The sequence below is a fragment of the Hypanus sabinus genome, chromosome 13 (assembly GCF_030144855.1).
Source record: "Hypanus sabinus isolate sHypSab1 chromosome 13, sHypSab1.hap1, whole genome shotgun sequence".
Classification (NCBI taxonomy): Eukaryota; Metazoa; Chordata; class Chondrichthyes; order Myliobatiformes; family Dasyatidae; genus Hypanus; species Hypanus sabinus.
In genome coordinates, this window is record NC_082718.1 from 10,560,526 (window position 1) to 10,582,984 (window position 22,459).

Consider the following 22,459-nt stretch of genomic DNA (forward strand, 5'->3'; position numbering starts at 1 on the left):
AAAAGAAAGACCGAAGGTGGTTATACCAGACCGCTGAATCCATTGAAATTCCAACAGATAACAGTCAACCAATTAAATAGCCACACTTAAGCAATGTGACACTCACCACTGATAGCAAAAAGATTCCAGGAAAATGCAGAGGCACCTGTAACCACTGGAAAACTCATTGAACAATTTCATGTATGTAGGTCATTATATAAAATTACAAACAAGCAAAGGAAGTTAAACTACAAGGAACAACTCTACAGCTCAATCCAACAGGATGGATATGGAATAAAATGTGCATAAATACCACCATATAATTATAAAGGAAACAGAATTATAAAAAGTGGTTTAAAGTGTTTACAGTGCAGTGTAGCGATTGAGTTAATAGATAGAAGGGGGTGAGGGACCGACTAGAATGGTTGATCAGATTAACTGCCAGGGGGAATAAAAACTTTTAAGAAGATGTGATGTTTCTATTTTTACAGGGATCACTCACGTAAAACTGCAGTAGACCTGATCGGGAACTAATGTGCATTTGTAAAGATGAACTCTGCTTCGTTGGACAGCTGTTCCTACTTCTTACTGAGGAAAGCAGTTTAAAATTGTGGATGTGAAGATACTAACAATGTCATGATGGAGTACGAAGTATTTAATTAATTATTTAACTGCATTACATTCAGTCAATGCTTTCTTGTTTCACCTTTTACATCTACAAGGAGCACTACCACAAGAAAGCAGCTTCCATCATTAAAGACTCCCCCCTGCCACCCCCCCCCCCCCATCCGGGCCATGCTCTCTTCTCGCTGTTGCTATCAGGAATGAGATAGAGCAGTCTTATTACCATTTGTGTTTTATATTCACAGTTTGTCTTCTTTCGCACATTGGTCTTTGTTTATGTGCAGTTTTTCATTGATTCTAAGGTAGTTCTTCGTTTTACTGTGAAAACCTACAAGAGAATGAACCTCGAGGTAGTAACTGGTATTAACAGTAAAAATGACAGTGAACCTTGAACTTCATCACAGCATGAAAACAAACAGCGAAGCAGCATAAAATCTAATTGTAATACTCTCTTCCTAATCAAATCGCTTACAGTATACATTTGAGGGATTACAACACTAAAAACCAACCAATGGAACATAATTACACATTAATTAAACTATCCATGTCTCTTGTTCTTCCTCCACCACAAATTGTCTTTATTTTTTGCTTCCCATTCTCTGTGTGTTGAGTCACTCTCCTTTCCGAATAATTTCTGGTTAATCCAGTCACTGGTTCCTTAAGGTTGTCATAGCTGGGATGGTAGTGGGGATAAGCTCTCATCCCCTATTAAATGCTCCCAATGGCATGTATCTCAAATACCCTCTGACACCCAAGTCCAGCTCCTGGCCTTCCCATGTGACTTAGCTCCTCAGCCCGGCGGAACCATTTCTACTGACAGGTGAAGGAGCGAATGTGGTTTACTGCCACCTTAAAACGCGTCACTCCAGGCAGATGGGACTCACCAGCCATGGTTGGCAGCGTATCTAGGAGAAGGAAATATCTGATCTCACACCTCCATTGCCTTACAGCTATACCCACTCACGAGGAATGCTTTGGGAGTAAACCCTGAGGAAAAATCTGGCACTGGTGTACCTAAGGCAATGAGTTCAATGTTGACTGGCAATGCCTGCATCTTTGCTGGTGCCAAACTGTATTAGCCTCTGCCATTCCTTTGGATTCATCTGCTTCGTGGAGAGGGGGGAGCTTGCTACAATAGCTTGCTCTCCGTATTATACTGCCCTGGCTTTGCATATCACTTAGGCAGCGCAACATCCATGGTTGATCCTGACCAAAGGAGGGCCTCAGCTACGGTTTCATTTCCTGGGACAGCCTTGGTCCTTTGGCACAGAAAACAAGCTAGTTTCCACACGTACTCTTCCACTGAACCCAGTCGGCACAGGTAATGAAACTGCCATAAAATATTCTACCAGGGATTTATCCAACTATACCTCCTACTTGCAACATCTAATAGTTTTTATTTGCATTGTAATTAATGAAACTGTGTGTGGCAAAGCCAGGTGAATAAATTCTGTGCATGGGTACAGAATTTAATTTTGATCTTGGTACATTAACCTGTCTTTCAGAATCAGACTTCTTATCACTGATGTATCTCATGAAATTTTATTGTTTTGTGGCAGTAGTACAATGCAATACATAAAATATATTATAAATTACAATAAGAAATAAATATTAAAAATTAAGTAGTGCAAAAGAAAGCAAAAATAGTAAGGCCATGTTAATGGATTAATTGTCTGTTCAGAAAGCTGATGGCGGAGGGGAAGAAGCTGTTCCTAGAATGTTGAGTTGGGTCTTCATACCTCCTTTTCTGATGGGTGGTGGGGGTCCTTAATGATGGATGCTGCCTTTTTGAGACATCATCTTTTGAAGATCTCCACTGTGGTGGGGAGGTGAGTGCCCATGATGAAGTTGACTGAGTTTACAGCCCTCCGCAGCCTTTTCTGATGCTGTGCAGTGGCTCCTCCATACCAGATGGTGATACAAGTTATAATGCTCTCTGTGGGATATCTGCAGAAACTTGCCAGTGTCTTTGGTGGCTTACCAAATCTCCTCATATCATAATCTTGGTTTGACCCATATCAAATTGTATTATCAAACTTGTGATCCAAACAGAAAACTAGCCAGCCAGTGCCAAACACTTTCACTTGTCCACTCTTGACACAATTATATGCAACTTCAGTCAGCCACAAAATTAGACAACGAATCCCCCATCTTTTAAGCATTTAATATTTTCGGAAAAGTATTTGCCACTGTCAAATATAAAGTCTACCACTTGTTTTGAATTGATATTGTTTTGAAATTTACATTGCCCAGTGAATCCAACAGAGATGCTGTTAATCCTGTAAGTCTGTGCTAAAGCTGAAATGGGTTGCCAACTGCCCTAAATAATCTACAACTGGAAGAATCATGGCCTGTTTTTCAACCAACAGCATGTAGATGATTAATCAAGTTCGATGTTAAGGACAGGAATTTCAGAAAGCACGTATAGTGGTTTGCGCCAGCAATCACCAAGACATATGGTTAGGGCTAGCGTTGTGGACATGCTATGTTGGTTCTGGAAGCATGGTGACACGTACACAGCACAATCCTTGCTGATGTGAGTTGACACAAATGAAGCATTTCACTGCATGTTTTGATGTACATGTGACAAATAAAGCTAATTTCAAAAATCGGCTGAACAGTAATGGGGAGTACAGGTGGATCATAGAATATGTCAGAGGTAAACAAGAATGATTGGTAAAGAGCTGGTATTGGTAACTCTTTTCTGGTCTCATTGGAAGTTTCTGAATTTATAATGAAATATCACAAACCTTTTCTGGAACAGCTGTATAGTGGCTACTGGGGAAAAGATCCCACTGAGAGAAACAACACTGATACCAAAAACTTCAGGGTCAGGTGACAATTCATCTACAGGACTGAAATAATCCAGGATGTATGGATATTCCCTCAGTATGTCAGGTTATTACTTAGTTAGGAATTGAGTTACAGCTTCAATTCAGGGGGTTCACTGTAGAAGTGGGTGAATTCGGACTGATAATGGTATCTCCTCCACAATCTCCATCAGCACAGGCACTTCGCAAGTCCCCTGCACGTATACTTACGTCTGTGAGGCTAAGTATAATTGCAATGCCATATTTACGTTTGCTAATGACACGACTGCTGTGGGCCCAATAGAAGGTGGTGGCGAATCAGCACGTAGGAGGGAGATTGGAAATCTGGCTGAATGGTTGCCCCACCAACAACCTTTCACTCAATGTCAGCAAAACTAAAGAGGTGATTATCAGCCACAGGAGGAGGAAACCGAGGGTCCATGAGCCAGTCCTCATTGGGGGATCAAAGGTGGAGAGGATCAGTAACTCTAAATTCTTAGGCGTTATCATTTCAGAGGATGTGTCCTGAGACCAGCATGGAAGTGCCATTACAAAGAAGGCACAGCAGTGCCTCTACTTTCTTAGAAGATCGTGCTGATTTGGCATATCTAAAACTATGACAAACTTTCATAGATGCACAGTGGAAAGTATCCTGACTGGCTGTATCACAGCCTTGTATGGAAACACCAATGCCCATGAATGGAAAAGCTGACAAAAAGGTGTGAATACCACCCAATCCGTCACAGGAAAAGCCCTCCCCACCATTAACCACATCTACAAGGTGCTCTAACACAAGAAAGCAGCATCGATCTTCAAGGACTCCTGCCATTCAGACCATGCCCTCTTCTTGTTTCTGTTATTGGGAAAGAGTTACCGGAGCCTTAGTTCCCATACCACCAGGTTCAGAAACAGCTATTACCCCTCGACCATCAGGCTCCTGAACCAGTGTGGATAACCACACTCACCTCAACTCTGAACCGATTCTGCAAACTACTTTCAAGGATTCTACAATTTGTCTTTTCAGTTTTATGTATTCATTTATTATTTGTGTTTCTTTTTGTATTTGCAGTTTGTCGTCTTTTATGTATTGATGATTTGTCCATCTTTGTGAGTAGTTTTCATTGGTTTTATTGTGTTTCTTTGTACCTTCTGTGAATGTCCACAAGAAAATGAATCAGGGTAGTATTTGATGACATATGTACTTCAATAATTAAATTTAATTTAACTTTGAGAAGAGTATGGAAAACCTATTCCCTTTCAAGTATTGCAGTCATACTTTGCGTTTTATGTATTCACTATTTTATTTTAGATTGGATCAATTCCTACATCTCTATTGGGATAAAAATCCTTTCTAAATGAAGTATCTAAATGAACATGGCCAACTTTGCCTAAGTTTTTATTGCCTCTGGGTTCAAAGCACCAAGCACTAATTTTATTTAATTGGCCATGTAATATCTTGTGCAGGAGATGAAAGATGTCTCACTAATGCTGTGGTATTCTCCTAAGCTTGTATGTTGCACCATATTCAAGGCAATGCTCCCATGGGAATGAAGTACAGTGGATTCTGGTTAATGGAGACTCTTTGGGACCATTATATTTTGGCTCAATTAAGCGGCCACCCCAATTTAGCCAAAGTTTCATGGAAATAATTTTAAGGTATAAAAAAGACAAACTACCATTTAACTGAGTAATAATTAATGTATTTAAATGAAATACAGAACAAATTAGAACATTACTAATACTTCTACAGGTCTAAAAAACTGTGCATTAGTTCCTATAGTCACTGACAGAGGAATTCATCTGCTGTGTTCTTTTGACTGATAATAAATGAACAAAATCAGTGCAGACACCTATGTAGACAACGGAATGCCTTCATACAATGTTATTTTTATGCCATGGGTCCCTACCATTAACTGAGGCGTTCATGAACTCCAGTTTGGGAGCCCCTGTTTTAGATAATTGCATCTTCTAAATCTTCATTTTCAAAGTAACATTTAAGATGATTGTCAATATCTTCAAATTCTTTGTAATTCCTAACTTGCTGAAGTAGTGAAATCATTTCATTTTCACTCTCAGCCGTTTCTAGTATCTCCAAGCCTGAATGCTTGAAACTGCATTGGCTGCCTGACCAACCAATGGCCTAACTAACTGGAAACCACCGTACTCAATATTTGATTTAACTATATTTGTCTTTTTGTTTCTTTTCATCCTCAACCATAAATAATTATCACCCCCTTTTTAATGTAATTAGTCTCCATTTTTCATTGCAATTTTCTTCTGACAATTAATGCTCAGATGCATTGGTTAATTTAGGACATAAAATGGTATGTCATTTATTTAATCGTAATATTAATTCCACAAATATTCTCCTGTTTCAAAGTACAAAAAAAGCTCAATTTATTTAGCACCATGTACGTCCTTGTTCAGGTGCAATGTGTAATTAGAAAAACAAATGAAATGTTATTCATTATTGCTAAGGAAATGGTCTGCAAAAGTAGAGAAGTCTTGTTGTAACTATACTGGGTCTTGGTGAGACTAAGCCTGGATTACAGCTCAAGAGTTTGGTCTCCTTATGAAAGGACAGGTAGACTTGCATTGCAGGCAGTTCAGAGTATTCTCTAGTTTGATTCACGGAGTAAGGGGATTGATTGAGCAGATTGGGCCCATACTTGTGAAATTTTAAAATAATGAACAGTGAATTTATTGCTAAGATTCTGAAATACTGGATAGGATTACAATGAGAGGATATTTTCCTTTGCGTGTAAGTCTAGAATGAGGCACCATAGTTTCAGAACAAGGGGTTGCTCATTTAGGATGGAAATAACAAAGAATTTATTCCCTCTGAAGGTTGTTAACGTTCGGAATTTTCAATCCCAGAAGAATGTGTTGGCTGAGCCAATAAATATATTTATGGCTAATTTTTCATCTAAAGGAAATCATAGGTTATGAAGAAGGCATTGGGAATTACAATGGCAAGGCAAACATAGTGGCCACAAAGCTGACTCCTATCCTATTACCTTTGCTCTCATGTTTTATTATCAATAGTTAAAAGGCACTCGGACATTGACAGGAAAGGTTTAGTGGTATATGGACCAAAAGAAGGAAAGTGAGACGAGATTTGAAAGGAATCTTGGTCAGCACAGGCAAGTTGGGCCAAAGGGCCTATTACTGTGCTGTTTGACTCCATGGCACTAAATGAGATAGCAGAAGGTCTAATGAGAACAAAAGTACCAAACCAAATAACCAAAGCACTCATTGTGGCAGATAGCACAGCCAGTTCAAAGCTCCTGCAACCAGAACTTAGCACTGATTTTTGATACTGTTTGTGTGTAGATTGCAAGTTCTCTCCACAGCTTTTTGAATTTCCTCCTGGTCTTGCCCCTTTCCTTCCACAACCCAATGTTGTGCTTTTAAATTTCAATCAGTGGCCACTTTATTAGTTGCCCAAAGTGGGCACTGAGTATATTTCTATATGTTTGTGATCTTCTTTTGCTGTAGCCCATCTACTTCAAAGTTCGATGTGTTGTGCATTCAGAGATGCTCTTCTGCAATCACTATTGTAACACACGGTTTCTTGAGTTACTGTTCCTTTCCTGTCAACCGGAAGCAGCCTAGCTGTTCTTCTCTGACCGCTCTCATTAACAAGGCATTTTTGCCCACAGAACTGCTGCTCACTGGATTTTTTTAATTGTTTTTCATACTATTCTCTGTAAACTCTAGGGACTGTCGTGTGTGAAGATCCCAGGAGATCAACAGCTTCCGAGAAACTCAAACCACCCCAACAGGCACCAACAATCATTCCACAGTCAAAGTCACTTTGATCACATTTCTTCACCATTCTAATGTTTGGTCTGAGCAATAACTAAACCTCTTGACCATGTCTGCATGCTTTAATGCATTGAGTTGGCTGAATATATTTGCATTAATGAGCAGGTATACAGGAGTCCCTAATAAAGTAGCCACTGGGTGTATTAGTTCGTGTTGGTTAATGGTAAAATGTCTCAAAGAGTTGCTGATGGGCATTTGGGAAAGAAAAAAATTGCAGTTAGACAGATTAGACAGTTAGACAGGTTAATGGGGAGCTGCCTTAGAGCCAGTGGGGTGAAGAGCCTCCCTCTGAGTTCCAACATCAAGAGCTGGAGGAACTCGGCAGCATTTATTGAGGAGAATAGACGGTCAATGTTTCAGGCTGAGACCCTTCATCAGGACTTGGCCCAAAAATTTACTGTTTATTCCTCCTCAACAGATGCTGCCTGACCTACTGAGCTCCTCCAGTATTTTGTGTGTGTTGTTCTGGATTTCCAGCACCTGCAGAATCTCTTGTGTTTATGAGTTATTATATGTAAATTGGTTTATTATTGTCATATGAACCAAGCTACAGTGGGAAACTTTGTTTTACCTAGAATCCATTCAGATCCATGCATTCAGGTAGTACAAAGGTGAAGCAAGAACAGGATGCAGAATAAAGTGTTACAGTTAGTGGTGCAGGCAGGCAATCAGGCACAGGACCATGATGAGGTAGATTGTGAGGTCAAAAGTCTGTCATATTGTACAAGGGAACTATACAATTATCTTATAATTGCATGATAGAAGCTGTCCTTGGGCCTGGTGGTATGTGCTTTCAGGCTTTTCCCCAGGGCAGAGGAGAGAAGAGAGACTGTCTGGGGTACGTGGAGTCTCTGATTATGCTGGTTTCTTTAGTGAAGCAGCGACAAGTACGGACAGTACATTGAAAAGAATCTGATTTCTGTGATTTGCTGAACTGGGTCTGCAATTCTCTGCAGTTTCTTGCTGTCTCAATCAGAACAGGTGACAAACCATCCTGTGGTACATTCCAGATGGTTCATCGCTAACTTTGGGGACACACCAAACTTCTTTAGCCTTCTGACGAAGTTGAGGCGTTGGTGAGCTTCCTTGACTGTGGTGTCTATGTGATTGGGCCAGGGCAGGCTTCTGCAGATGTTCACAGTTGGGAATCTGACCTTCTCGACTTTGGAATAAAAGAACTTTAAAAAGGATAAAAGCTTTTACCTGCAGATTCCTAACACAAAACCTTGCTTCCAATTGACATTCTCTTTGTCAAGAAGTCCACTTTTCCACTCTGTGCTCCAGAATCCATGTTACTGGCGGGAGCTGCTAGTTGCAACCTGTTAGGCTGCAATTACGGCCTCCCGCCAATGGCGGCTCTGCAGCGCGTCTCTCTGACAGCTCCCAGCCGCTCAGCACACACAACAGGTGACCTCCACGCAGACCAAATCCACAGCCCTGCTTGCCAAACTGCTGCTATTTAACCATAAATAATGAGGATCCAAAATAAAGCCAAGCACAGAACGTCTGCGAGCTCACTCCCTGTATGTAGCAACATGCCAACTTAGCCAGTGTTACAGATGGAAATACAAACTTTCCATTTGCTCTTATCCATTGCAAAAGCTCCCACGGAGATGTCTCTCTCCACTCTCTCTCTCTCTCTCTGTCTGTCCCACGTCAGATTTCTCTTTCACTTGAGCCTTCGAGAACACGTCCAGGAAATCACTGGAAGGTGATGATGTATTTTGTTGTTCAGCTTTTTACCAGAAAGGCACATTGAATCACATGTGCAATTCTCCGCTGAACAGCAAGTCAGTTGACGTATTATTGGCGTATTTGTCTTTTATGACTCATTGCTTCTTAATGCCTGTTGTTTATTATTGTTACATCTGAATCCATGTGGCATTTGAATAATATCCGGTGTTTTGTGCATACCAGGGAAATACTTCTAAGAAAATCAAGTTATTTTCGATGTTATATATAACCGGTAGCAAACAAACCTGGTCGTCGCCACTGTTGCGCTGGGGTATTCTTCCCTCTCAGGCTGTAGCGAAGTCCGAACGAGTTCTGTTTGACATGACTCGGCAGAGGAGCAAGTTAGCATCGACAAGCAGCGAAGCACATAGAGGGCAGGCAATTCAAATAACATTACATAGAACAGCCGCTGTAATCAAAATTGTATATGTTTGTGTATCATTCAGTGCGTGCTCGTCTCCCTTTAAGCTTTTAGCTGCCCGCTTTAAACTGCAACATTTAAAAATAGCGATCTCTTTAAAAAATGCATAAACTTCCTCCGCGGTGACATACTGGAAGTACAGATCCTATGTTGGGGTAGGATGAAGTGTGCATAGCTTGGGTCTCGTTGCATAGCGAAAAGAAACCTCAGAAACAAAACTAAGAAACGCGACCACGCCGCACAGTCGGCTGAATTTTGCTCTTTCAGCCTAGCGTTGTTATTATGAGAGAAAATTGCAAGCTTTGTCACATGGCCCTGCCCTTTCCACCAGTCACCCCCCCTCCAAGTTTCCATAGAGGCCTCGGAGTGTCACATGATAATCGACATGATATAATCAAGTTACGAAACAACAGAAAACATATACTCATGGGGTAGAAACACGTTGGGGTGCTGCAATTCACTGCTTACTGCCCAGCCTGAAGTCCAGTTACTGGCAGAGTGCCTTCAGCGGCTCTAAACCCAAACTGTGCCGGCTATATTCCCCTGCAGACGCCGAGCTCCGATTTAACTGTGCCCCACTTGCTGTCAGTGCCCACCTCCGCCTCAGGTGGGCTGCCGAAGAGTCTCTTCAACAAATTTAAACCCGAATCTGTCGGGGGAAGGTCGAAAGGTCGCAGAACCGGGCAGCTCGGAAACGTAAGTGACCAGCTCTAATCAGAAACGCAACAACCGGTTTAAGTCGATCATTTGAACCCAATGTTTGTAATAAAATGTAACCCTGCGGCGCCTGAGACGAGGGAATGTTGCAATTCTTAAAAAGCCGGGTCGTGCCCCCTGACGCAGTTCACAAACCAAGGACGAGGTGGTGTTAGATTTACAGCAACTTTCTTTCAATGTCTCTCTGACAGCGTGTCGGGTTTATTATTCAAAGGAAAGTGTTTTTAGTTGCATGTTGCGTCATGTCTTCACTTCTAACCGAGGTCGATTGCCACATGGCTGATGTTATAGAGTGTTTCACTTCATGTCCGCATTCCAGCTCATGTTGCGCAGATAAAATTCAGACTGGAGGTAAACATGGGTGCTGACGCTGTGTTGACATGGTCCAAATCCAAAACACAAGCAGGCTCTCAGCGCACGCCTCTTCTCCTTCCAGTTTAGAGTGTTTTTATTTTGCTGTGTTAAATTTGTTTATTAGCTTGCTAACTAGCGTTTATATTAACTAACTGGCATTAAAAGTACTGACCCCCCCCCCTCAGCGAACAGGATGTAAACAGAAATGATAAAGACGTCACCATAGTCCGGCGAGGTACAGTGAGTGAGCAGCACCTGACGCGCGTTGGAGGCCGGCGTGAGCGCGCCCGTGACGATGTTTACTTTTGCGGCCCAAGCCCTTTGCAAAGTTAAATTTTCTTGCAGCCGTTGCAAAGAGCATTGCCACCTCTCGCCTTGGGTTCCATTAATACAGCGCACATCCAAGGTTTAAGTCGCGGAAGAAGGGAAATAAACAGTCGCGGGGACGCGCTTGCGGATGATGCGCAACTGCAGCTGCGCGACGCGTGCTCGTCGGCGTGAACGCGCACGGATAGGAAGGAGGATGCTGCGTTCGCGTGAGGCATGAAGAGGATTTCTTTGCTTCCCAAGAAGCAGAAAAAAAGATCTTTTAAAATCGTTAATGTAATAATTTGTCAGTTTCTGCGGTACATTGCATTGGTCAACATGTCTTTTGCAAAGTAGCCAAGTACTTCCAGAGCTCTCAGCCTTCTGACGGATGTAACTTGTTTCTATCTCCCTGTGACGCAGCAACCTTTTAACTTACTTTTCCTAATAGCATCACTGCCTTTTCCCCCCTCTTGGAAACCACTACTTGAAAAACAACCCCAAGAGTGCGCAGGTAAATAAAAATGCACCGTAGCAAATAGATTAGATTCAAAATAAGTCTTTAAAAGTTGCAAATTCATTTAGATATTTGTATACTTGCGTTAAAGTGTGTGCAGTATTGCATTGTAGCTTGTGTTTTAATTTAATATGTAATTTGCTTTATCAATTTATATTTAATTGTAGACATTGGAATTTTGAGCGTCGTGGTCACTATTAAGAGATGATTTTTGAAGAGGAATATTAATGATTTTTCTTTTGCAGATTGATATCCTCTTGTCGGGGTGAGTGGGGAGGGTGGTCGAATAATGGGATTTGTTTACATCCAGACCCGTGCCCGAGGAAAGGGGAGACGGGTGCGCGCAGTGCTGGGTGCGTGCATGCGACTATTTACATAAGAAACTGAGGAACTTAAAGGAGAGGAATGGAGGCCCTTTGTACGCGCAATAAATGTCTTCGGGCAGTTCGCCAGCCATTATTAGCTGGCGATAAAGTTCATTTGTCGGAAGCGCCTTCCAGATAGTTGCCCTGTCTGGGGAGGATAGTGGCGGTGTGGGGGATTAAATCAGTTTGACTCACCCTCTCTGGTTTCCCGTCATGATCCTGATACATTCGCGTCAGTGAACATGACCGCATCAGGACACGGGGAAGTGACACCAGTGACTGGAATTTCCACTGAAGTCACCCAACTTTTCCCGGTTATTAGAACTAAACAAACACAAGAGATGCGCACTCTTCTGCTGTCCCTTCCCCAGCCCTTCGCAGTTAAATCAAGGCGGGCAAATTAAATTCCGGGCAAAGATGAGCTCAGCTTCGGGGATTAGTTGTGGGTGACAACTGGACGCTGTAACCTGGTCTTAATCTGATTCATCGGGGTCCAATCACGTCGCAGTCACGTTGATGGCATTTTGTGAGGTACGGAGTAAAAACGATTATAAAATTCAACGTTCCTTCTAAAAGTGCTCCTAATATCTCTGCCTTTAAGCTGGTGGAGGAAACATTTTTTTAAAAATGGCTCTGGGTGAATGTACAGGCCCGTTGATCTTTTATTTGACGCGCGCGTTTACTTCCAGCGAGCTCATTTATGTTATTGCAACAGTTTGGGGCCGGGTGCGCAGCAGGCGAGACTTGAGACATTCAGCTGCGTTACAGCGGGATTCTGCGTGTTCTGCGGCTACCAGCCCAATTTTCAACTGCGTAGCTCAGTGTTTGGAGAGGGTGAGAGTGGCGGATCCTTTTGATGCAGGACCGCGTGCACCCAAGAGCGACAGCAAAATATTATTTTGCCTCTCCTTAAAATTGATAGCTTCTTAAATCACCTAAGGATCAATAAATCCTTGCAAGAAACCTGAATTCCAGAATGGTTAGAAAGCCTACGAAGACTTTTCTGAGAACAGTTATTTGCATTTTTATCTGCAGATAGAAATATAAGATGGATTTCCCTGCTTGTATAATGTGGGGCAGCAGTGGATTAATTTTATTTCTGACGAGTATTTAAACGAGGACCATTTCTTGCTTTGTTTTGGCCTCTGCTGGTACTGCTTACTTCAGCTCCTGCTGCGTCACATCATCCACAACCACCACCGACCATGTTTTGTGTATCATTTCACTGCAGAAATAGGCTAACCTTCTGCTTCTGGGAGTCAAGAGTGGGCGCAATCTGCTGAGCTTGTGGACGATCGACTGGCGGACTGCGCCTGAGCTTGATGGTAATGCAGGGGCACAGCCTTGATATTGGCTTCTTCGACCATTGCTAATTTGAGTTCCTGGATCTTTCTGAGCCTGTTTTTTGCTATGTGTGACTTGCAGGGCTATGCTCTCAAGACATGGCTATCAGCTAGTAGTGCTTTCAGTCAAGTTTCGGAGGTTCGATGGTTAGGGTGAGAGTGTTTGCTGACCGGAGTCAAGATGTACCGTAAGCAGAAAGGCAGAGAAGATGGTTACCTGAAGTGGCAGAGGAGCTGGGGTCACAACTTGGAGGGTTGTCAGTGCTGGAACGCAATGAAGACATTTGCAGAGGGAGGGTGTTTGTTCATTAGTGTTGGACACCAGTATGGCAGTGTGAGGTGGTGGGATCTCTAGGTGAGCAGGTAAAGTTCCTTTCGAGTTCGGAAGCAGTAACGATCTTGATCATATCCAGTGGACCATGAGGTCCGAGATGTTGCTGTGGAATGCAGCTGAAGTAGTTTACAATTGGAACTGATGGCTGCAAATGGTTGTATTAAGTACTTTACAAGGGAGAAGCTCATTGCAAGTGAAAGGAACGAAAATATAGTGTAATTGTTGTGAGCAGATTATTCCTGACTTTGGCTGTGGGGATTTAGAGTTCAAGCTGAATGGGAGGAAGGTGGGGAACTCTTGTGTTGGAGAATGAGAGACTTTGAGCACTATGGCATTTGGTGAGACTACGAGGAGAAAGGGCTTTGTTTCTGGGGGCAGATGGCGATAGATAGTTCTGGTTGAGGGAAAGGAGCCAAGGAGTGGGGTCTTTAATTTTAGCAGGAAGCATTGGGTGCAGTCAAGTGCATTTTTTTTAAAGATGGATGTCTCTCTGAATTTGATCCCACTAGTAGAGAGTCCTGTTCTGTGAAATACATACAAGTGTAGTTGAATGTTCACAATTGTCCATTTTGAAGCACTGTAATCATCTGCCTTATCTCTATGGGTATGCTGATGCGATGCTGTCACATAATGCAGTTTCTTATTAATTGATGGGGAATGCCATTACAAGGGTAATGTCATAACCGGATGGTGCATTCTATTGAGGGGGCAGACTGTGCCAAATTTAACATCAGTTAGTTGGAAAGATGTTTATTTGGTCTGCTGAGAAATATATTTGTGTTGCAAGTGGACCTTTTTTCATCTGTTTTGGGCGTTGGAGATATGGCCGTGCTTCGCTGAGTGGCAATAAAAGATGGTAGTACAGGAAATGCAGATGCAGTTCTTCGTCAGGACTTAATCTGCTGGCCAAGATTAGCAAGGTTAATTCTGCACTTGTGTCAGTGTTTCTTGATGGCATTGGTAGGCACCAAAAATGAACATTACCTTTACTAACCTTGTGGTTACCTGTAGTTTTATAAACTAAAGGTTCAAAGGATTGTTGGGAAACAGCCAATGTTCTGAATGCCTTTCCAAAGCCATGAGTTCTGTCAAGTTTCTAATTCCTTTTTCCCTGTGCAAACCAGCAGACTGAGGTTAGTTGATATGGTTGGTTTCTCTGTTTTTGAGTGCATTTTGAGATCAAGCTGGAGACGGCCCTCCCCTTCCTGAACTGCAAGACCTGCACTGAATACGGCAACGATGCAGCACAGTGCTCGTGCAATGCAGGTTTGGTCCTGATCCCCTGCCACTGACTCTGTGGAGTTTGCATCTCCCTGTGACTGGGTTTTGTTGTGTCCCATTTCCAAAAGATGAGTTGGTAGACATGAGAAATCCTGCAGATGCTGGAAATCTAGAGAAATGCACACATAATGCTGGAGGAATTCAGCAGGTCAGGCAGCATTGATGCAGCAGAATAATCTAGATGTTTCTGGCTGAGACCTTAAAAGGAAGGAGTCAAAAGCCCGAGTAAGAAGGTGGGGGGGGGGGGGAGGAGAAGGAATATACGTTGGCAAGTGATAGGTGAGGGGGACGGTGGAGGGAGAGGGATGAAGTAAGAAGCTGGGAGGGGATAGGAGGATGAGGTAAACGGCAGAAGGAGAGGGATTCTGAATGTAGAGAGACTGAACCATAGGAGGAGGGGCATCAGAGGGAGGTGATGGGCTGGTGAGAAGAGAAGGGGTGAGAGGGGAATTGGAATGGGAATGGACAAAATTAGAAGGGGGAGAAATTACCAGAAGTTAGAGAAATCAATGTTCATGCTATTGGGTTGGTCATGATAAATACCAAATGCTGGAGGATCTCAGCAGGTCAGGCAGCATCCATGTAGGGGAATAAACAGTTAACGTTCCAGGCCAAGCCCTCTGTCAGGACTGAAAAGGAAGGGGGAAGAAGCCAGAATAGAAGGTGAGGAGAGAGGGAGGATTAGAAGCTGGCAGGTGATAAGTGAGGGGAAAGGTGGGTGGGTGGAGTTGGGCGGCTGTTTACAATCTGCAAACTGGTGTGTTGGTGAGTGTGGGAACTGTGGGGTGGTGGGGTTGATGGGACAAGCGGACAATAGAATGGGATTAGCATATCTAAATGCTTCACAGTCAGCATGGAGTCTGCGTTGAAGTACCTGGTTCTGTGGTGACTGTTAACGTTGACAATATTAGATTGGCTGGATAATTACAGAGTTAGAACCTTCAGGAGCAGGAAGGAGATGGCAAATGATCAGCCGTTGACTTCTGAGTTTGGAGTTGGAGCAGTGATGAGTAATGTGGTGCAGTCAATGAAGTCAATAGGTAGCAACCCTTTGTAGAGCAGTGATCTCACTGGTTAATCTGTTTCTAAGTCCAGGCGTCGTGCTTCTTTGTAGGAAGTCTGTGTGGGGGGAAATGAGTAAATCTGTGCAATTTCTCAAATCTCTACTTAGTGTACCTATTAACATGTATATCTTGCTTCTCTTTCAGTGGTTAATTCTCAAGAAATCGGAAGAAGTGTTGGAATATTGCACAGGCTATTCTTGAATTGCTTAATCATTTTTAATTCTGGCAATGTGCCTTGCTTGGTGACTCTGCTGATAAATGTTTTGCTCCATAAACAGTTCTGAATCCAAGTATGTGCCATATTGGAACCTTGCTTCACACTAAACAAAACAAGAACAGAAAATGCTGCAAGTGGGGAGAAGAGTGGTGACCATTTCAGGGTCGGTGCTCTCACCTCAGAACAGGAATCAGAAAAGGGGGTGGGGTGGAGAGAAGAAGGATCAGTAATCATTATGAAACTGATGCAAGTAGGGAATTGTGAAAAGGTGCATGGTATGATTGAAGGCTTTTGTAGATAAGCCAACAAGAGGAGAGGCTGTACTTGATCTGGTATTGGGAAATGAACCTGGTCAAGTGTCAGGTCTCTTAGTGGGAGAGCATTTGGGAGATAGTGATCACAATTCTATCTCTCTTACCATAGCATTGGAGAGAATTTAATTGGAGTAAGGAGAAATATGAAGCTATCAGGCAGAAACTTGGAAGCATAAATTGGAAACAGATGTCATCAGGGAAATATATGGCAGAAATATGGCAGATGTTCAGGGAATATTTGTGTGGTGTTCAGCGTAGGTACGTTCCAATGAGACAGGGAAAGGATGGTAGGGTACAGAAACCGTGGTGTACAAAGGCTGTTGAAAATCTAGTCAAGAAGAAAAGCTTATAAAGAGTTCAAACAAATAGGCAATGATAGAGATCTGGAAGATTATAAGGCTACAAGAAAGAATTTAAGAATGAAATTAGGAGAGCCAGAGGGGGCCATGAGAAGGCCTTGTGGACAGGATTAAGAAAAGCTCCAAGGCATTCCACAAGTATGTGAAGTTCAAGAGGATAAGATGTGATTGAAAAGGACCTATCAAGTGAGACAGTGGAAAAGTGTGTGTGGAACCGGAGGAGATAGCAGTGATACTTAATGAATACTTTGCTTCAGTATTCACTGTGGAAAAGGATCTTGGTGATTGTAAGGATGACTTACAGTGAACTGAAAAGCTTGAGCATGTAGACATTAAGAAAGAGGGTGTGCTGGAGCTTTGGGAAAGCATCAAGTTGGATAAGTCTCTGGAACTGGATGAGATGTACCCAAGGCTACTGTGGGAGGTGAGGGAGGAGATTGCTGAGCCTCTGGCAATAATCTTTGCATCATCAGTGGGGATGAGAGGGGTTCTGGAGGATTGGAAGGTTGCAGATGATGTTCCTTTATTCAAGAAAGGGAGTAGAGATGGCCCAGCAAATTATAGACCAGTGAGTCTTACTTCAGTGGTTGGTAAGTTGATGGAGAAGATCCTGAGAGACATAATATGATTAGTAATAGTCAACATGGCTTTGTCAAAGGGAGGTTGTGCCTTATGAGCCTGATTGAATTTTTTGAGGATGTGACTATACACATTGATGAAGGTAGAGTGGTAGATGTAGTGTATATGGACTTCAGCAAGGCAATTGACAAGGTACCCCATGCAAGGTTTATTGAGAAAGTAAGGAGGCATAGGATCCAAGGGGACATTGCTTTGTGGATCCAGAATTGGCCTGCTCACAGAAGTCAAACAGTGGTTGTAGATGGGTCATATTCTGCATGGAGGTCGGTGACTGGTGGTGTGCCTCGGGGATCAGTTCTGGGAACGCTTTGTGATATTTATAAATGACCTGGCTGAGAAAGTGGAGGATGGGTTGGTAAATTTGCTGATGACACAAAGGTTGGGGGTGTTGTGGACAGTGTGAAGGGCTGTCAGAGATTACAGTGGAACATTGATAGAATGCAAAACTGGGCTGAGAGCTGGCAGATGGAGTTCAACCCAGATAGGTGTGAGGTGGTTAATTTTGATAGGTCAAATATGATGGCAGAATATAGTATTAATGGTAAGACTCTTGGCAGTGTGGAGGATCAGAGGGATCTTGGGGTCCAAGTTCATAGGACACTCAAAGCTGCTGTGCAGGTTGACTCTGTGGTTAAGAAGGCATTTGGTGCATTGGCCTTCATCAATTTTGAGTTTAAGAGCCGAGAGATAATGTTACAGCTGTATAAGAACCTGGTCAGACTCCACTTGGAGTACTGTGCTCAGTTCTAGTCACCTCATTATAGGAAGGATGTGGAAACTATAGAAAGGGTGCAGAGGAGATTTACAAGGATGTTGCCTGGATTGGGGAGCATGCCTTATGAGAATGGTTTGAATGAACAAGGCCTTTTCTCCTTGGAGTAACAGAGGATGAGTGGTGACCTGTATAAGATGATGAGAGACATTGATCGTGTGGATAGTCAGAGGCTTTTCCCCAGGGCTGAAATGGCTAACATAAGAGGGCACAGTTTTAAGGTGCTTGGGAGTAGGTGCAAAGGAGATGTCAGGGGTAAGTTTTTTTACCCAGAGTGGTGAGTGCATGGAATGGGCTGCCAGCCATGGTAGTGGAGGTGGATACAATGGGCTCTTTTAAGAGACTCCTGCATAGGTACAAGGAGCTTTGAAAATTAGAGGGTAACCCTTGGTAATTTCTAAATTAAGTACGTGGATGGCCATCATTCAGAATGGTCGTATGGCAAAGGGAGGGTGGAGTTTTGCACAGGACTGTTGAGTTTTGGATATAAATGGTTTGGCGGTGAGATTGTAGCAACTGCAGTATTTTAACTTTGTTCAAGGTATTGAAGGAGGCCATCCAGCCCATTCATCTTCTTACCACCTGTCTTCTCTGTACTAATTAACAGTTGCCATTTAACCTGTTCTTGGGACATGCAAGGTGGCCGGTGGAAACTCACACAGTTACAGCAAGTGTGCAAGCTCCACACAGCACCAGTAGTTGGCAGTGAACCCAGTTCACCAGGTTGAGGCAGCTATGGCCTTGTGTCCACTGTGGATAGAACCAATGGAATGAGAAAGAGAATAGTTAACTTGTTTTTGCACCGTCATAACTATGGCTCAGAAGTTAAATGCAAGGAACCACATCTGTAGCAGCTGGTGTTTATATTTTGAAGTGTATGGTGAACCTCTCTGGCACTACGCACACAAATCAGCCTCTGGAGCTGAAATTTTCCGATGTCTGTTTCCAGCTTAGCTTCTGAAATCTACTGCAACCTCACTGATCAAGGCATGTAGTTGGCGATTAAATTCAACAAAGAAATGAAATGTTGCATTTGGGCAGTTTAAAGTGAGATCATTGCGGCTTTCCTGTAATCACCTTTAATCATTTGATTCTTTCCATTTGAGTGTTGGGGTTCAACCTTAGTTCTTTATTCCAATTTTCCTTGTTGAAATCAACTACATTCCTGCTGAAGCAGGGGCCATCTTAGCTGTGTTCTGTCTTTAGGTTGGATCCAATATAGCCATCTCCTCGTTTCCGATTCCATGCGCACTAATACGCAGTGCCGTTTGTCTCCACCGCATGTCTAATACTGATCCTGGAAGCTGCCGGTGGTGTTTCCCTGTCATTGGCCCGATGTGCGACCAGGCCCATCTCCCCCTGGTGTTATTGTATTTCAATGATACTTGTCCAGAGTTAACGGAGTTAATTTTCTTTTGACAGCATGGGTCTTCCTTTGCTTTGTCCTCTGTCTTTGAGGTGTGCAGGGAGAGTGGGGGAGAAGAGGCAGATCCGATTATACTCGGATCACAACCCTTTCTTCTGTTTGTTTAACTTGTATATTCTTAGAAACATGGTTTGCTATCACCAGATCACTCTATCAGCTTCCTCCACACAATTCTCCACAGCGCTGAGTGTGCTTGGTCAATGTACTAAGAGTGCAAAGTGAAAGGATTTCCTCTTTTATACACTGTATTTGTAATTATAGCTCAGCAGTTCATCATCGTTTGCGGAAGAAGACGTCAACTTTGTGCTCTGCTTGCTTTGACTATTAACTCTTTCCTGAGTAAACAAGATATTGTACAGGAGAGTACTGAAACTACTATTAGATTATAAGACATAGGGGCAGAATTAGGCTATTTGGCCCATTCAGTATTGGTTGATCCAATTTTCCTCTCAGTCACATTCTCCTGCATTCTCCCCGTATCCCTTCATGCCCTGACCATTCAAGAATCTATCAGTCTCTGACTTAAGTATGCATAAAGACTTGGCCTGCACAGCTACCTCTGGCAAAGAATTCTGGAGATTCATTGTCCTCTGGTTAAAGAACTTCCTACTCGTCTATTCTAAAATGATGCCCTTCTGTCAGGGCTGTGCCCTTAGCTCCTAGACTTCCCCCACTATAGGAAACATCCTCTCCACATCCACTCTATCTGGACCTTGATAGGTTTCAGTGAGATCCATTCCCCCCATTCTTATGAACTCCAGTGAGTATAGGCCCAGAACCACCAAAAGCTGCTCATATTTTAACCCTTTCATTCCCAAGGTCATTCTTGTGAACCTCCTCTGAAACCTCTGCAATGCCAGCTCATCGTTTCTTAGATAAGCAGCCCAAAACTGCTCACAGTGCTCCGTGCAGTCTGACCAGTGCCTGTTTTCAAACATTAAAGTTTGTTAGATTCAAACTTGAAAGCTAGAAGAAGGAAAAGATCAGAGTGTCTTAATTCTGTTTTCCCCATTCAGGATGATAGATACTCTTGTACCTCGTCCACACCTTTGCTTTGTTAATGTACAAGTATCTATTGACTTCCATCTGCCACTGGAGAGCTTTGGGTGGTGGCGAGGAGTTACTGTCTATTGAAAGGTAAGCTGTGAGTAATGAGCTTTTATCTCCTGCACCATTTAGTTGCTTGTGGCTGCACTCTTCCACAGGCATTCCCTTCTCACTCCACCTCGGCAGTGTAAGAGTTCTTTTGTTCTTTTAATGATTTCACATCCAGTGAGTTTGGTCTGAAGCTGTTTCTCTATACATAGATCCTGCCTTACCTGCTGCTCATTTTCCATTTGTGTATCAACATTAATATTCCCTTCTATCACTTCAGGTTAAATAGGACTTCTGATTTGCACAGGATTCAGTAACTCATTGGTTCATTGTCTGCTCAGATGTCTCCCCTCTGCCATCCGGTTCTGAATGGACAATGAACCCATGAAAACTACCTCACCGTTTTTCTTCTCTTTTTGCACTATTTCCTGTTTGTATATACTATACAGTATTATGGATATAGTATATTATTGCACTCTACTGCCACAGCAAAACAACAAATTTCACAACATGTATCAGAGATAATAAACCTGATTCTGATTGTGAGGATGAGAAACCTTTAAAATTTGCAGTTTGGTTTAGAGTTTGCGCTCGACAAACTTGGGGATCCTAAATGGTATTGGTGATGAAATTATCTTAACATGGCTTTGTGGAATTTGGTGTCAAATCCTTGACGTGCAGGTTTGGTGTATGCAAGCTGTGGTCCCATATTGGCTCTCGAAGAGTTGCTGTACTTCACAGTAATTCTGACTTTATAATAAAAGTGAATGGAGGAACAAGGAGCAAGCTTTCCTCTGGTTTGGAAGCAACATCTGCAGTGATATACAGTTGATACACAGTGGCCACTTTATTAGGTACAGGAGTGGGACCTGGTACAGCCTTTGCTGCTGGAGCCCATCCACTTCAAGGTATGATGTATTGTGCGTTCAGAGATGCTTTACTGCACACCAATGTAATGCATTGTTATTTGAGTTGCTGTCGACTTCCTGTCAGCTTAAACCAATCTAGCCATTCTCCCCAGACCTCTCTCATTAACGACGACATTTCAGCCCACAGAACTGTCACTCACTGGATGTTTTTGGTTTTTTACACTATTCTCTGTAAACCCTAGGGACGGTGACCAAATTCTGAGATACTCGAGCTACTTCTGGCACCGCCAATTGTTCCACAGAGACACAGAGATTACATTTCTTCCCCATTGTGATGTTGGGTCTGCGCAGCCCGCCATGTCTTGGTGCTTTGCGATCACGTGACGGGCTGACTCGATATTTGCATCAATGAGCAGGTGTACCCAATAAAGCGGTCCCTCTATGTGGCATGTAACATGTGTTTGTGTATATAAAGATCAATTTAGCTGTTCCTGAGATAAGAGTTCAAACTTGGTAATTATTGGATTCTAAAAATAACTTGTGGAGCTGCCAGGCTTTCCTCGAAAACCCCTGAAGGCCACTGTATGTATTTCCTTAACAATCTATTTTGTCAGAAAGCAGGCTCTCTCTACTGAGATGAAGATAACAGCTGTTTGTGCTACAGGATGCAGTTGTTTTATTTGCTGTTGTCTTGGCTGGTCAGTAACTGCAGTCGGGGAAATTCCTTTACTCTTGTGTGCCTCCATCACTCATCAGGTAATTCTGATTCGGATTTATTGATCATGTACACGGACGCGTGAAATGCACCATTCGCATTAACAACCTGCGTAAGGCAAGGTTGCAAGTCTCGCCATGCATTCTGCTGCCAATGTACAATGACAAACGAGAAAAATGTACAGATGCTGGGAATCTGCGCGACACACACACAAAATGCTGGAGGAACTCAGCAGGCCAGGCAGCATCTACAGAAAAGAGTACAGTGGACATTTCGGGCCGAGACTCTTTGGCAAGCCCTGCTGAGTTCCTCCAGCATTGTGTGTGTTGTCAACATACAATTTAATCACTTTTGTACTGCTATGTCACGGAATTTG

General features: G+C 42.9%; 1 protein-coding gene across 11 annotated transcripts in view; it reads left to right on the forward strand.

Moving 5' to 3' along the window:
- Positions 1–9,820: 9,820 nt before the first annotated feature.
- LOC132403627 (uncharacterized) overlaps positions 9,821–22,459 on the forward strand; it is a 483,661-nt gene continuing 471,022 nt past the window's right edge. For 5 of the 11 annotated variants that reach the window (XR_009515310.1, XR_009515311.1, XR_009515313.1 and 2 more), the window contains exon 1: positions 10,715–11,287. The gene's annotated coding sequence lies outside the window, so the exon portion shown is untranslated. The other 6 variants (XR_009515308.1, XR_009515307.1, XR_009515309.1 and 3 more) reach the window with 3 other exon arrangements.